Below are 15,697 nucleotides of genomic sequence, written 5' to 3' on the forward strand. Positions count from 1 at the left end.
GGTTTTGTGATTGTTTGTGGATTTGATCTCAGGGTGCAAAAAACCGACACGGCACAGGGGGGTTTGCAGTGATAATCAAAACAAATGCATCTTTATTGAATAACCAAATGCATTGGGGAGGAATTGGGGAAAAAAGGGAAAAATAAGGAAAAGAGGGAGGAAGAGAAAGGAAGGTATATAGCTACCAAACATAGAACAGCCAAGTCCTTTGATGTCCAGCCAATGGAGTTCACCAGGTCACGTCTGGGGAGATCTGGGAAATCTCTCGCTAACTCAGAGGTTTTTATTATGATAACTCTATTGGAAATTGTGAGGGAGGGGGGGAAACAGATACAATAAAGAATAGATGTAACAGGTAGTCCATGTTCTCAGCAGTAAACGAGAGCCATTGTCTTCTTGGTCCAGCGGTCACAACCTGCAGGCAAACATCTCGCTTTGGTCAGCTTGCCTCCCCCACACACCTGCCCCGGGCTGGGGGTTTCACTCCCAGTCCTTGGAAGGAGCAGAGGGGCCTTTTCACATGGGGGTTTCATGTCTCACTCCTTGATGGAGAGGCTCCTTACATCTCAGTCTGTCTGTCACGGTGGTTGTAAAACAGGTGAGGGTCTTCTGTGGGGGACCACCCAAGACTCAGGAGAAGTCCAGCCAGGCTGAGAGGTGGGACAGCTTCCAAGGCTATTGCTGCAAAAAGGCAAGATGCCCCCTTCTTCTTTCATTGGGCTCAGTGCAGCATACAGCAAACAACACCTGTGAACAATAGCTTAGCACTGTGCTCAGGTCTCGGAGCCGTTGGCACGTAACTTTCTCCAACAGGGCCAGAAACTTCAGACAAGGGTCTCTTCTTCAGTGGTCCCCAATGACGATTGTGAGGCAGATGAGAGAAACTTTGGACAGAGTCTCACACCCCGGTCGAGTACATGCTGTGGGAGAGGCAGTAAAAAAGGCATCTCAAATCACTGGCGGACACATATTCAAAAGATGCCAACAAACCAAATTTAACCCTTGAACAAATGGCAGGAGAAGGTGACTTCCAGAAGCCACAAGACCAAGCAAAGGACTTACAAGAAGCTGCACTCAGTGGCATCACCACTGCTGCAAAGACATCCCTGCTCCTCACTCTCGACGACACTCTACATACACAGAGCTTCACTAACATTAAACAAGGGCAAGTGAAATGTTCATGAAATTTGTAGACAGACTTAAAGTTGCACTTGAGTGACAAATAGAAGGCCCAGAGGCCAAGAAGGAAGTGCTAAATAAAATGGCCTTGGCAAAGGCAAACAATGAGTGCAAAACAATATTAAGACCCAGAACCTACAATCAACCAGATGGACGAGTCCTGCACCAAATTATCTTCCACTGAACACACCGTGGCAAGGGCAATCTCTAAGGGAGAGGGCCTTTTTAACATCCCAAGATGCTGCAAAATGTTTTAATTGTGGGGAACTGGGCCTTTTTTTGAAGGACTGTGCAGAATACAAAATGCCTAAAGACCAGCAGCCACCAAAGAGGTGCCATTCATCACACTGTATGCATTGCAACAGACATTCTAACAACTGTTCTCAGTTTTGTTATCACCAGTAACCTCACCACCACCAGCAGCATTATCAGCCAAAAAACTTCCAACAGACTGCAGGGTGGCCCCGTGTGAAGACAGCAAATGGAAAGCTGTTTCACTGTACCCTCCCCACTATTCTGGAGGTCCAATACGTGGGAAATTCCCGTGGAGCTCTTCATACTCCGAACAACAGACCAGAGTGACCAAGGCTTTCCAGCAAGTTCAGGTCAGGACGTGACACCAACTGGTGAGTGCTTTGTCTATACAATTTGATGACTCTGCTTTCTATCGTATTCCCACCAGAAAATATGGACCCCTAGAGGGCCTGAGGGATGTGCTGGTAATAGGTAATGTATTCATGGACCAAATGAAATACATATTATAGTGGAAGTACAAACTGTTGGGCCAACTGACGAAATCACAGTCACTTTCTGCTGCACAAAACCACCACACTTCCTGCACAGAGAGACTGTGATCGCCCAAGCCTTTTTATTGCCATTAAGCATAGACAATATCCCAGAGCACCCAATGGCATTCTGGGTTGAAATCATGGGCCAAGACAAGCCCCTTATAAAGTGCAGTCAGTTGAATAAAGGTAATGACATCCACCTACAAGGGATGGTGGACACAGGGGCCAACGTTACTATCATTACACAACCTCAATGGCCCCTGAACCAGGAGCTGACTCCTGTCACTGGAGTCACCTCAGTGATTGGAGGAGCCGCCATCTCCATGAGGAGCGAGCGTATTATCACAACAGAGGGACTGGAGGGCCAAACTGCCACCATCAGGCCATTTGTAGTCAGGGCACTCACCACCCTGTGGGCCAGGGACCTGTTGTCCCAGTGGGGAGCTTGACTTGATATTCCACCTCTGTCCCGGGATTTCTATTTGGGGCCACTGCAGAGTGCACCACCCCACAATCACCTGGAAGACTGACACCCCACCGTGGGTGGATCAGTGGCCCCTCTCAACAGAGAAATTACATACCCTCGAGCTTCTTGTGGAGGAGCAGCTCTCCAAGGCCCACATTGTACCTTCCAACAGCCCTTGGAACTCCCCTGTCTTTGTTCTCAAAACACCTGGCAAGGACAGGTGGACACTCCTCCATGACCTTTGTAAAATTAACAAGGTCATTGAGGACATGGGTCCCTTGCAGCCTTCCTTCTCCGTCCTTGCTTCCTTGTGACTCGAGACTGGTGGTCGTTGATATCAAAGACTGCTTTTTCAACATCCCCCTCCATCCTCAAGATGCTCCCATATTCACCTTTTCCATCCCCTCCCTGAACAGACAGGCACCTCTGAAGCGGTACCACCGGTGAGTCCTCCCCCAAAGTGAGAAAAACTCCCCTATATATGCCAGTGGTACATGGCCCTTGTCCTATCTCCCATCCAAAGGACTCTCCCAGATGCCATTATCCTACATTATATGGATGGCATTCTGTCTTGGTTTGAAGACAGGTGTCTGCTAAGGAAGGCAGGAGCTTCCTGTGAAATGGAAAATGTAAAGCCCCTCCCTCTGAATTATTATAATTTTGAAATTAAAAAGCTCTCGAGCAAAGATATGGAAATAAGAATAACAGTTATTTACGAGGAAAACTAAAAATACAAATGCCACAGTACAAACAAAAAAACCCCACTGGCAGAGTCAGAATATGACCTGACACCCTGTGGGTCACAGTGGTGGTAGCAGTCCTATTAAATGGAGGCTGCAGTGCTCCTGGAGTGACAGGTGGGGTTCTGTTGAAGCAGTGATCCTGTAGAAGGGTGGAGTTTTCTCTGAAGCTCCAGTGGTGGCGTAGATGGGCCTGGACTTCCTCTGGGAATGCAGTGGAAAAGAAAGCTGCTCCTCTGGGAATCCAGTGGGAAAAGGCTGTCTCTCTTCTTCCAAATGTCAAATTATATCCAGGTAGGAATGCTTGGCTCCTCCCTCTGGCTGGAGCATCTCACAATGGGATGATGAATTTTTCATCAGTCATGCAGTGACACTCAATGGCCCAATAACAGAAGATATCTCCCAGAGGGGGGGATTGTTGAGGAAGAGATAAAGTAAACTGTTGTAAGAGACGGTCCAAAGTTTCCCTTATTTGCCTCACGACCGTCACAAGGACAGAGAGGAAGACCCTGAGGACCCTGGCTGGAGTTCTGGCCTGGTTGGGGTGGATGCTCGCCAAGTGATTGTTTGCAGCTGTGCTTGCTGTGCCCCCATGTTACAACTGCTTTGAGCAGGGGCTGACAGGGAGCGGCTTGCTCTGTACACTTACACCTGCTTCACGATCCCTGCTCATCACAATGGCCCATGAATTTCCCCACCTCTTGGCCAGATGAACTTTCTGGGGTAACTCTGGTGATCCCCCCATAGAAGATCCCTCATCTGCCTCACAAGCACTGTAAGGGAAGCCCCCTCCCACGGACTGAGACTGAGACCCTTAAAATTCTAACACAGGGGCACTGGCCTGACTGAAGTGGGATGTTTGCCAAGTGTTGCCTGCAGGTGTGTTTGCTGCACCAAGACTGGTTTCTCATAGACACCAATCCTGAAAACAATGGGTCTCGCTCACCGCTGAGATTGATTTGTCCTGTTTTAGAACATGGACTGTCTTACTCATTTTCAATAGACTAATTCTCCATTGTCTTTTATCTGTTCTCCCCTTGGTGAATGACTATAAAAGACCCCTGAGTTATGCAAAGAATTTGAGATTCTCCCCCACGTGACAAGATGGATCTATTGGCTGGACCACGAGGATTTTGTCTCTCCGTTGGTAGCTATTCCCACCCCTGTCTTCTTCTCTCTCCCTCTATCCTTTATCTCCTTTCTAATCCTTCTATTGCTTCTGCTGTGGGCACTCAATAAAAGGTGCATTTGTTTTGATTAAGACTGAAATCCCCTCCATGTTGTTTTTTCACTCTGAGATCAGTTAATGAACCATCACAACCCCACTTGTATGAGTGGATCGTGACATTAAATTGGCGTCATGGACAGGATTCTGACAGACAGAGGGGTTTGCAGGGTTGTGTGTAGTCTGTAACAGGGGAAGGATGTTTCACTCCAGCCGCACCGAGCCCGATACCCCGAAAGGGGTGAGTGGTTGTCTAAAAAGGAAAGGGAGTGACTCAAATTTCCCACAAACTGCACATGCCTAGGTGAAAAGCACCCCCATACTCAATTGAGGGCTCTGCCTTCAGAATTTCACAAAAGATCTCTTAGTGCAAAAAGGGAAACTGTTTTTGTGTATGTGTGAATCTGGACTGTCTGGGAAGTGAAGGGACTACTTGAAGTAACTGAGTAGAACCTCCCAGGCACGCTTAGTCTCTTCACCCACCCACGGAAGCAAGGGAAACACAGCAGAGGCTGTGTGGTTGTGTGCCTTAAGTCTACACCTCCCTGACGTGGTTTTGGTCCCTTCACAAAATGACGGAAAACCTCAGCGCAAAATTTGAAGCTGAATTTTATGCTCTACTAGCCAAACACAATGCCAAACCTTCTCCCGGAGGAGAAGAACGGGCACAAAGTAACTGATTTAATTTGGAAAATGTTATTGATGGAGTATGTTCTTTACAACATGAAACAAAATTTAAACTGGGCAAAAATAAAACTATTCTCTGCTCAGTTTTGGGAGCTTGTCTCACAGCAGCTATAAAAACTCTCTTAAAGTGAAGAAGTGAGGAAAAAGCTATAATGGACTCCCTTCAAAACCTAGTTGAAATTTGGAAAAAAAATTAAATGAAGAAAGGAATGAGATCCATCTGTTACAAGCTGCCCTTAGAGAGGAACATGTTAAGAATTCACTGAATGCTGATTCCTCAACACAGGCAGAGGAAAAGAAACTCCTCACATTAAACAGATTTATCCCCATAAGGAACTAGAGGCAGTAAAAAAACTGTGGAGAAAACTGCTGCCCTCATTTGAGACCCTTGGTTAAAACAGAATATAACTATATTAATGATGAAGATTTTGAACCACATATCACAACTAAACAAATACCATTCAGCACTACCAAATTGGCTGAGCTGAAGAAAGAATTTGGGTGCCTCCCACAAGAATCGGAGATAGAATATGTCTTCCAAGTGTCCCTCACTGGTGGAGATCAAATTAAATTAACTGAACAGGAGGCCAGTGGGTACTGGGGACATGGAGTTTTCCTAACAACAGGAGATAAGCGTGACACGTGGTCCCTGACACAATGTGTGCCTTTCTGGGCCAGGGGAATTAATCCTTTGGAAAGGGGAGACCCTTTAGCTATAGTCAGTGCCCCCGACCAGCTTTTGGAAGGCGCCCACAAAGCCACCTGCCTGCAAATGATTCATGAAAAAGGTTGATTCCTGGTTTTCAGTCACCAATGCAATTACCTGTAAAGCCTGAAATTATGACTCCTTTAATTTGAGGGCTTCCTAAACCTACAGCAATTACTTTACAGAAAACCATAATGGCCTTGGGTCCCATAGAGAGACTAGATAGATTCCTTGGTAACCCCACTGACCAAACTGGATCTACTGATCCTGGTTTCACTCCATACTCCATCCCCTCACAGCCCCCAGCTTCTCAATCTGATTCACCTGCCAGTAGCCATAAAGGTTGGGCATGGAGCGAGGTTGCAGTAGATTTGATTAATTACAGTAGATGATATGGACCTGTAAAAACCCTGGAGGAGAAATCAGAAAAAACAAACGGTGTTTGGTTTATCACGGCTCCTCACGGTGAAAATTTAGGGAAGGGAAAACAGATCTCTAACCGCCAACGTTGGTGGTTGTTGGAAGTTAAAAGGGGGGTCCCCAGAGAGGTGATGGATGGTTTGCCCCTTGATAAATTACAGAAAATAATAACTAATTGGCACTATCGAAAACTGAATTTATCAGTTCAACCCAGTGCACCCCTCCCTTCTCAGAATCCAGCCAGTGAGCCAAAAGAAACCCTCTCCCAGCCTCTCCCTCAGAATTTAGGATGTGAGCCAAAGCAAACACAGAACCAGAGAAACTAGGCTCTCCATCCCTTATAGGTGAGCGAAGGGCTGGAGCATGGATGTATCTGAGAATGCTCACTAAACATAAATCAGGAGATATATTGATCACAGCTATCACAGGCCTCAAACAGGCACTTGTAACCTTTCTGATTGACACTGGGGCACAAATCTCTGCACTAACAAAAAGGATGCCCAGAAGTGTAGAATTGTTCCAACAAAGAAACAATGTTGTGCTTTAAATGCCCTAGGAACTACAGAATCTATGAATGTGGCCTTAGTAAAACTCATGCTCCATGGAGAGGAGAATCAATTAGATGTCAAAATTGGGGATATTCCAAACAATTTATTAGGGATGGATGTTATTGCTGGGAGGCAGTGGGAAGATTCTGAGGGATTCCTGTGGTCATTTGGCGTGCCACGTCTTAACATTAGACTGCTCCAAGCTGCATCCTCCTCACTGTCTAGCAAAATTACTCATGTAAAACAATACCCTCTACCTTCTGGTGCCAAAGAGGGCATCAACTGGTTATACAGGACTTGTGAGACCAAGGAATAATAGTCAATATCCATTCTCTTTTCAACTTGCCAGTGTGGCCAGTTTGGAAACCCAATGAGAAGTGGAGGCTGACAGTAGACTTAATGCCAACACAGACTCTCTTGCAGCAGCAGTCCCAAATTTGGCTGAATTAATGACATCAATTCAAGAAAAAGCTCACTCAATCATGGCAACTATAGATGTCAAAGACATGTTTTTTATGATACCCATACAGCCAGAAGATATGGACCGTTTTTCCTTCACATGGGAAGGACAGCAATACACTTTCACTAGGCTTCCCCAAGGCTACAAACACTCCCCCACTTTGGCCCACCCTACTTTAGCCCAGGAATTAGAAAAAACACCCAAACCTGATCCTGTAGCTGTTTATCAATACATTGATGACATTCTGGGCTGGGGGGGGGGGTGTGTGTGTGAAATAGAGGTAGTAGGGAAACATCAGCAGAAAATAATCTCTCACTTAGAAAGTCTTGATTTGCAGATGCCCCCAGAGAAAATTCAGAAGTCTTCTCAGGAAGAGAAGTTTTTGGGAATTTGCTGGAAAGGAGGTATGACATGTATTCCACCTGATATCCTAACCTCTTTAGATCAGATCAAAATGCCTGAATCCAGGAAAGATCTCCAGCAAGCTCTAGGATTATTAGTGTTCTGGAGAAAACACATTCCAGATCTTTCAATAATTGCTAGGCCCCTTCATGACTTGCTGAGCAAATGGGGTGAAATGGGATGGGACTCCTTCTCAGGAGGAAGCATTGCAATTGCTGTTTTTTGAAGCAACAGCTCACCAAGCACTGGACCCTATCCATCCCACAGATCCCTTTCAGGTGGAATGGGGATTTGGCTCCTCAGGGCTGTCAGTACAGCTACGGCAGCAGGGTCCTGAGGGTCCAACAAGTCCTGTTGGTTTCTATACCTGTGGTTTCAAAGATGCTGAGAAAAGATACACTACCTGGGAAAAAGGATTGTTTGTGGTTAGCTTAGCTTTCATAGAAGTGGGAAAAAATGCATGACAACAACCAATTGCATTGAGAGGCCCTTTCAAAGTTATTAAGACAGTCACTACTGGGACCCCCCACCCCACCCCCGCCGACAGGGTGGCCCAAAGTGCCTCAGCTGCAAACTGGTATGCTCAGATTGAACATTACTGTAACATTTTCTCAATAACAGAAAATGCTGTAAAAAATTTAGCGATCCAAGAAACCGAGAATTTGGGCAGCAGCCATGACAAACCTGCTTCTGTAATTAAAATATCCCCTCCTTTCTCCACCAAACGATCAGCAAATTCTTGGTTCCCTGATGCCTCTGCTAAACAGGAGGGGAAGGTGTGGAGATACAGGGCAGCAGCCCTCCACATTTCCTCTGGTGAATGAATCATTACCGAGGGAGAAGGCAGTGCCCAGGTTGGGGAGCTGAGAGCTGTTTGGAGTGCTTTCCAACATGAGGTACAGAATACCTCTCCTGTCTGCATCTACACGGACTCCTATGCTGTGTATAAAGGATGTACTGAGTGGCTTCCTTTTTGGCAGCAAAATTATTGGGAAGTTAACAGAATTCCAGTAGGGCAAAAGGAAAAGTGGCAAGAAATTTTCAACATCACAAGCCAAGGGAACTTTGTTGGGGTGGGCAGCCTTTCACCAGACAGATGGAAATCCAGCAGGAGAGCGGAACAATAAAGCTGATGATTTAGCAAGACTAAGTCCCCTGAAAAGGAACAAATTACAGAGGACTGGGATCAACTATTAGAATGGTTGCATGTAAAAAGACAGCACACAGGTGTGAAAGATTTGTACAAGGAAGCTCTTGCCCAGCGTTGGCCTGTCACCAAGGAAAGGTGTAAAACATGCGTATCAACCTGTGAGCAATCGCAGACTGGAGACTGGAGAGACATCCTTTGGAAGATGACCCTCTGCATTTCAGAAAGGGTAAAGGCTTATGGGATGCCTGGCAGGTAGACTATATTGGCCCCTTTAAGAAGTCAGGAGTTAAACACTTTGTGCTGGTAGGAGTAGAAATTTTATCTGGGATGGTCCAGGCCAATGCTTTTAAAAGACCTACAGGAGATAATACTGTAAAAGCATTGCAGGGATGGTTTGGAATTTTCCCAAAACCACAGGAAATTCAATCTGATAATGGGTCCCACTTCACTGCTAGAATTCTACAGGATTAGGCAAAAAATGAAGGAATTAAATGGACTTTTCACACCCCTTACTACCCTCAAGCTAACGGGATCGTGGAAAGGACCAATGGTCTTTTGGAATGACTTTTGAAACCAGAGGAGGGAAATTGGGATGTTCGGTTATGGGAAGCTGTGAAAAGTGTGAATGACAGATGGGGGGGTAAATGGGTGTCCCAAAATCACTGGTTTTTGCCCCATAGCTCCAAGCATAATTGCCTCTCTAGGGAGACCAGATGATTTCAGGATTCCAGCATATTACCCTGGACAACCTGTTCTGATGGACCTCCCTACTGTAGGGGAACTACCACTAGTGCTAAAAACCCCTCTGAATAAACATGCATGGGTAGCCTCTGATGCTCTAGGGAGAGAGCATCGGATAAATACACACTGGATAATTCCATCATTCTAACTTTTTCTGTCCCTTAGTGGCAGGATTCTGTTGTGTTTACTTTTACAGAAGAACCCTGAGGGACATGAGGATCATCTGAACCATGATAACACTGGTGATACTTTTCTGCATCCTACCACAATTCCGTGGACAGAATCCTGCTGAGTGGTCGTGGTCTGAAGCTACCATCCATCACACTAATGTTCTAGGATCATATCCCAAGGGTCACCACCTGAACCTAGAGCCTATAGTGCTGCATGACTCTGAGATATATCGCCCAAGTGAGTGGGGATGGGATCAGAAGGACTGGACTAGAGCCCTAACTGGAACAATTGGTGAGTCGATTGTGGTAGCGTGCAGAAAAGTGGAAGGATCTCTATGAGAAAGCCACCTCCATTGCAGGTGCTGGAAATTTTTTAGAACCAGATGGAAAAAACTATTTGCACATCCCTACAACAGAACTGTGTCCTACGACAAAGTGGGAGTGTACCAAACAAATTCCCCTCACTCTGTGCTGCTGGCAGGAATATGTTGGTAACTACACTTTAGGCCCCAGAACCAACAATGCAATTACAAAGATTGTAGAAATAAATCTACTGCTTGCTGGCATAATTTTACTTTAGCCAAACCAACTTATGTGACACGCCGTTGGCAAAATAACTTGACAAATCCATAAAGTTTAAAAGGCCTGGTTTACAAATTTAAGATAAATGCTATAACAAAGCCCACACTGAGTACAGTAGTCACACCCCAGTGGGTAGAAAGGACTGAGAGCGCCCTTAGTCAACTTGATACTGAATGGCCTTGGTCCCAGGCTTTTGTTCATTTTTCCGGATCCTCAGGAAATATGAAGGATTTAAAACTATCAACTGTTGTTACGCATGAAAATCAGATATACACTAGGCAGGGATGGGAAAACCAAAAAACCTGGCAGCTTCAAGGGATAGTGGGGAAAAAAATTAGTATGGGATGCTGAATGATTAACAGAACTACCCATAGTAACGCAACCTCAATTGGTGTTTTGACAGATCAAACAAATAAGCATGAAAAGGTTTGTACGCACCCAAGCTTACAGGATTGTTGGCACAATTTTACATTGGCACAAACCATAGAAGTGGTTTGTCTTTGGTCCAAAAAATGTAGGCCTGTAGGGCCTACATTTTAAGTTTATAGTAAATGCTATAGCCCAACTGGTTACAATTTACACCACCACCACTCCAGCCCAACCACCGCTTATGCTTAGCCCAAGAATTTTTGAAAATGGACCAGATATAATTAGGAAAACAGGACAACAATAAATACTGTTCAATCCAGCATGGTTCTCTTAAACAAATCAAATTGCTGATGCAAAATAATGTCTCAGAAATTCAACTGGCCTGTTCACCTTTTTTGCAAACTCCCTTTGAGCGTTGGATGACCTGGTTGCAAAAGCGGAACTCTTTTAAAAGACGGACGCTAAGAGACATAACCGGTGTTGTGGGAACAGGATTGGGAATTCTAAAGAGTATTGAATCAGAAGTATTAATGAATAAAATTGGCTGCGACAACTAGAGATTTGACCAAATTACAACAACCACTGCAGTCATTGGCTTTAGGAACACAGCAGTGGCTGCTATCAAACATTTTGCCAAATTGGGAAAAGGTAAATGTAAATGACCACAAATTGGTAATTGATACACTCGGTGCTACACAAAACAACATTTCTTTGGCTCTCAGCTGTATCCAGGCACAATTGTGGATGCAGTCAGTTGCTGCCTCAATGATAAGAGAAGGTGAAGAAGGCACTTTTCCTACTGAAATTTGGAGAATAATTAGGGACAGTGCCACTGATTTTGAAAGAGAATTCCAGTCCTGGTGGAACTTAGTGAATTTAACTTACAATCCCATTACAAACACAGCCATGGCTTTTGTGTTAACCATACGTAATGCCTCAGTGCGTTTGATATTTCCTATGATTGCATTAGGGCTGAATGATGATGGAGCTGTTCTCTATCCTTATGAGCATCAGGAATGGGCCCGTCAAATGGGTGAGAAATGGCAAACTGTTAATTTAGAATCTTGTCTTGTCTGAGAACAACAAGGGTTCATCTGTGAAAGCAATGCAATCATAGCTCAAGACATTTTTTCAGACACAGAGCAAAATATCTGTCATTTTGAAATTCAGCCTAATGAGGCTTCTGAAACAGTCCTTGTATATATAGGCAACAGGTGTGCATGCTTCAGAACTGCTTGTGATTTTGTATTCATAGAGAATGTTGTAGTAGATACTAAAAATTATTCAAATTTTTGTGCTTGTAACTTTACCAAGATTACAGGATGTGATTTCTTTTATGAAGCTCCAGTTACCTCTCACTACCTATTGCAATCCAACTACACACTGATTCACAAACTGATGCCTACTCCTATCAGGATGAACCTCACTTTGGTAAGTCAAGTGCTGCTCCATCAAGACTTGGTAGAAATCCTCAAAAAGATAAAGAAAAACGGACAGAAGCCCTGGTGACTGTTCATCATAATGTGAGACAGGTACACCGTGTTATGGAGAGGGTAAAGAAAGATGCCGAGCACAGGGGGTGGGATACCCTCTTTGGGTGGTCACCTACTGCCACGAGTGTCCTGAACAGTGTGTGTCAACCCATCGTTGCCCTTTTGATTCTAATTGTGCTTGGTTTTATCTTGTCATCAGTCCCATTCATTATGAATTGGAAGATGATGAAACGGCTGACAAGATTGATGTCTATAGTCAATGCACACAACTTGGCTGATGTCCTCTACACTGTGGACATCCCCAAGTCAATTGACACAAGGCAATTATGAATTAAGCATATGTGTTTTAGAGCAATCCTGGATTCCCATTTATGATTTTGTGAGAATTACTTTCAAATTTTAGTGAATTGTTTTAGAAAATAATTTTAAAGTTAATGCTTATATTATGACTTGTTTATTGTTTTGCTTTTGATTATTGTGGGATCTCAGCACATCGCTCCCGATGTCCAGAGATGCCAGGAGAACCCTTGGGGGTCTTGAAAACCCTGGAATGTTGCCAAGAGTGTTTGGTGGCTTGATTTTGATCCATCCACAGAAGTAACAAGAGTCTGAGGACAAGAGAATCACTTTAGAGTAAAAGGTGTAAAAGAGACACAATTAGAGGGTGAGATATAGACTTTAAGGTTTTGGTACAGGGGGGTTATGGAGACAAGATGGAGGGATCAAGGCGTGTCTTGTCCTTCTTCTTTCTTCTTCTTGTCCTCCATCTCCTGTGATGATGTTGGCACTTGGGGATTGGTTTATGGTGAAGGTGCACTTGCTAACATGGGCGAAAAGCATTGGGAAATAAAGGTAAATATTGTATACGTAGGTTTTAGTATAAAAAGACATGACCGCCCCGTGGGTGGTCAGAGAGTGCCTGTGACTGCTTGCAGATCAGACCTCTGTTGGGCAGACAGAAAAATTTTGTAGATAAGAAATAATAAACAACCTGAAGACCGAAAAGCTGAAGAGTCCAGACTCGTCCTTTGCATCGCGTGCCACCCAAGAACCACCCTACCCGTGTCGGGGCAGAGACAGACAGCCGAACCCGACAGATTATTTGTTATTTGTTTCAACCATTTGAAAATTGTTACAAAAATAATACTATTTTAATTAATTAACTATTAGAGTTAATTTCCAATATTGCCGGATGGAACGTGCCTGGGGTCGTCTGGCCTTGCTGCTGGACCAAACGTGGCAGCTGTGGTGGTCTCACCCCAGAGACACCCCTGGCTAGCTGGGTATTGAAGCTGGCACTTGGGACAAGTCCAGGCAAGCAGGAACTCAGGTTTACCTCTGGTGGAAAGACTTTAGGCAATGGTGAAGGTAAAAAGAGACGCTGCTGGAGGTTTTGATCCAGAGCTTTATTCCTAAGTCACAGACCTCTGAATGTTGCAACAGCTCCAACAGAACTCAGAACCACGTGGTCGCTGTGTATTTTAAGCCCGGGGAGAGGGGGAGGGAAGGGGTAGGTATGGCACCAACCAGGTGGGAGGGGGGAAGTCTCAGGGGACAAGTGACACCTGGATAGCCCAATGTTGCCAGGGCTGAGAAGCATCTTTTGAACTTTGCCAATCAGATGATGCCCTTGCTGGAATGTTAAGATTGACGGACAGCACTTAGCAAGGGGGCAAGGGGAAGGGGAAGGGAGAGGTTGTTGGCACACCTGAGGGAGGAACTGGGATAGCTGAAACAGAGTATTACATCACACTGCAACAATTAACCATTTTGAAAATTGTTATGAAAATAATACTGTTATAATCAATATTAATTATGTTTGTTTATTGTCTCCCTTTTCCCCCTCTTTTTCCTATCCTTTCTTTTCCTCCTTTTTCTCTCTCTCTCTCTTTCTTCTCTCTGTCATACTGTCCCTATTTTTCCGGGTTATACTACCAACGTACGGCCAGTCCTGAAGACTCATCAATGATACTCCAGAGCGCTGCTGATAAAGATCCCTCAAGACAATTGTGAGTCACGGGGTCGTGTGAGAGTCTGTCTGAAATATCCCTCATCTGCCTCACGATCGTCATTGCGGGGGAGCACTGAAAAACAGACCCCTCCTGTCTGAAGTTTCTGATCCTGTAGGGGAAAGTCATATGCCTGAGACCTGAGAGTGTTGCTCAATTATTGTTTTCACAGGTGCATTTGCTATATGCTACACTGAGCTCAAAGGGCATTTTGCCCTTTTGCACAATAGCTCTGGAATTCTCCCCGCCTCTCGGCCTGGCTGAACTTCTCCTAGGCTTTAGGGTGGTCCCCCCCAAAGAAGGTGCCTCTCGCTCGTTCATAACCACCATGACAGACAAACCGAGATGTAAGAAGCCTCTTCATCAAGAGACCGAGACATGAAATCCCTATGTGAGAAGGCCCCCTCTCACCTTCTTCCAGAGACTGGGACTGAAACCCCCAACCCGGGAGAGGTGTGCAGTGGCGGGGGAAGGAAAGCTGCCCAAAGCAAGATGGATGTTGCAGGTGCAGGCAGTCAACCACGAAAACAATGGCTCTCACTTACTGCCAAACATGGACTGTGTGTACCCCTTTCCAAACACCATTCTTTCCCCCTGAAGATACAGTAAACTACCTTTGATTTGGTTGCAAAATCCATCCCCCCTTCCCCCATCAAAAAAGAGTGTAATTGGGGTCCAGATGAACTGCGCCTCTGAGATCTCCCTGGACGCGGCCTGGTGAACTCCATGGGCTGGACATGGAGGGACTTGGCAGTTTGACGTTTGGTAGCTATATACCCATTCTTTTCCCTCCCTCTTTTCCCTTATTTTTTCCTTTTTCCCCTGATTCCTTCCCAAGGCATTTTTGCTGTGGTTATTTCAATAAAGGTGCATTTGTTTTGATTATCACTGCAAACCCCCTTGTACCGTGTCAGTTCTTTTGCACCCTGAGATCAATCCACGAACCATCACGAAACCCATTCATAAGGACGGATCGTGACACACCCAAGCTGCGTCCCCGGGATCTGCCCACCTCTCCCAGCCCCAGAGCCCCCTTTCCGTGACCCAGGGACCCCCTGAACCCCCTTTTCTGCCTTTCCCAGCTCCCAGACCCCACTTCCCTGAACAATGGAGACTCCTGAACCCCTTTTCTGGGTTCAGGGACCCCCTGGATCCCCCAGCCCGCCTCTCACAGTCCCTTCCTGGAACCTTGGACCCTTCCCGGCTCTCCCGGTTCCGCTTCCCAGCCCTTGGACGCCCCCAGACCGCCCAATCTCTGCGTGCCCCCAGTTCTCCACCCCCTGTGCGTCCTGCGGGGGGGTCCTGGCAGGTCCCGGGGGGGATTCAGGGGAATTCCCAGGGTTTGCTCTGTCCCCTCTCCCTCCCCGCGCTGCCCCGGTCACTTTCGCATCTCCCAAGATGCGGCACCGGGACCCGCCCGGGGACCGGGGACTGCTCCGGCACCGGGACCCCCCTGAACCGCAATTCCTGGGCACGGGGAACCCCCGAACTTCCATTTCCAGGCGAACCCCCCTTCCTGGGCACAGAGACCGCCTTGAACGTTCATTTTGGGGCACTGGGAG

At 45.9% G+C, this 15,697-nt stretch overlaps 1 pseudogene; it reads left to right on the forward strand.

Annotated features, from left to right (window-relative positions):
- Nucleotides 1-4,970: 4,970 nt before the first annotated feature.
- LOC139585562 (uncharacterized) lies at nt 4,971-6,458 on the forward strand (annotated as a pseudogene).
- The last annotated feature ends 9,239 nt before the right edge of the window (nt 6,459-15,697 follow it).

The sequence above is a fragment of the Agelaius tricolor genome, unplaced genomic scaffold (genome assembly GCF_023055355.1).
Source record: "Agelaius tricolor isolate 1412-34295 unplaced genomic scaffold, bAgeTri1.0.p SCAF_84, whole genome shotgun sequence".
In the NCBI taxonomy this organism is placed as follows: domain Eukaryota; kingdom Metazoa; phylum Chordata; class Aves; order Passeriformes; family Icteridae; genus Agelaius; species Agelaius tricolor.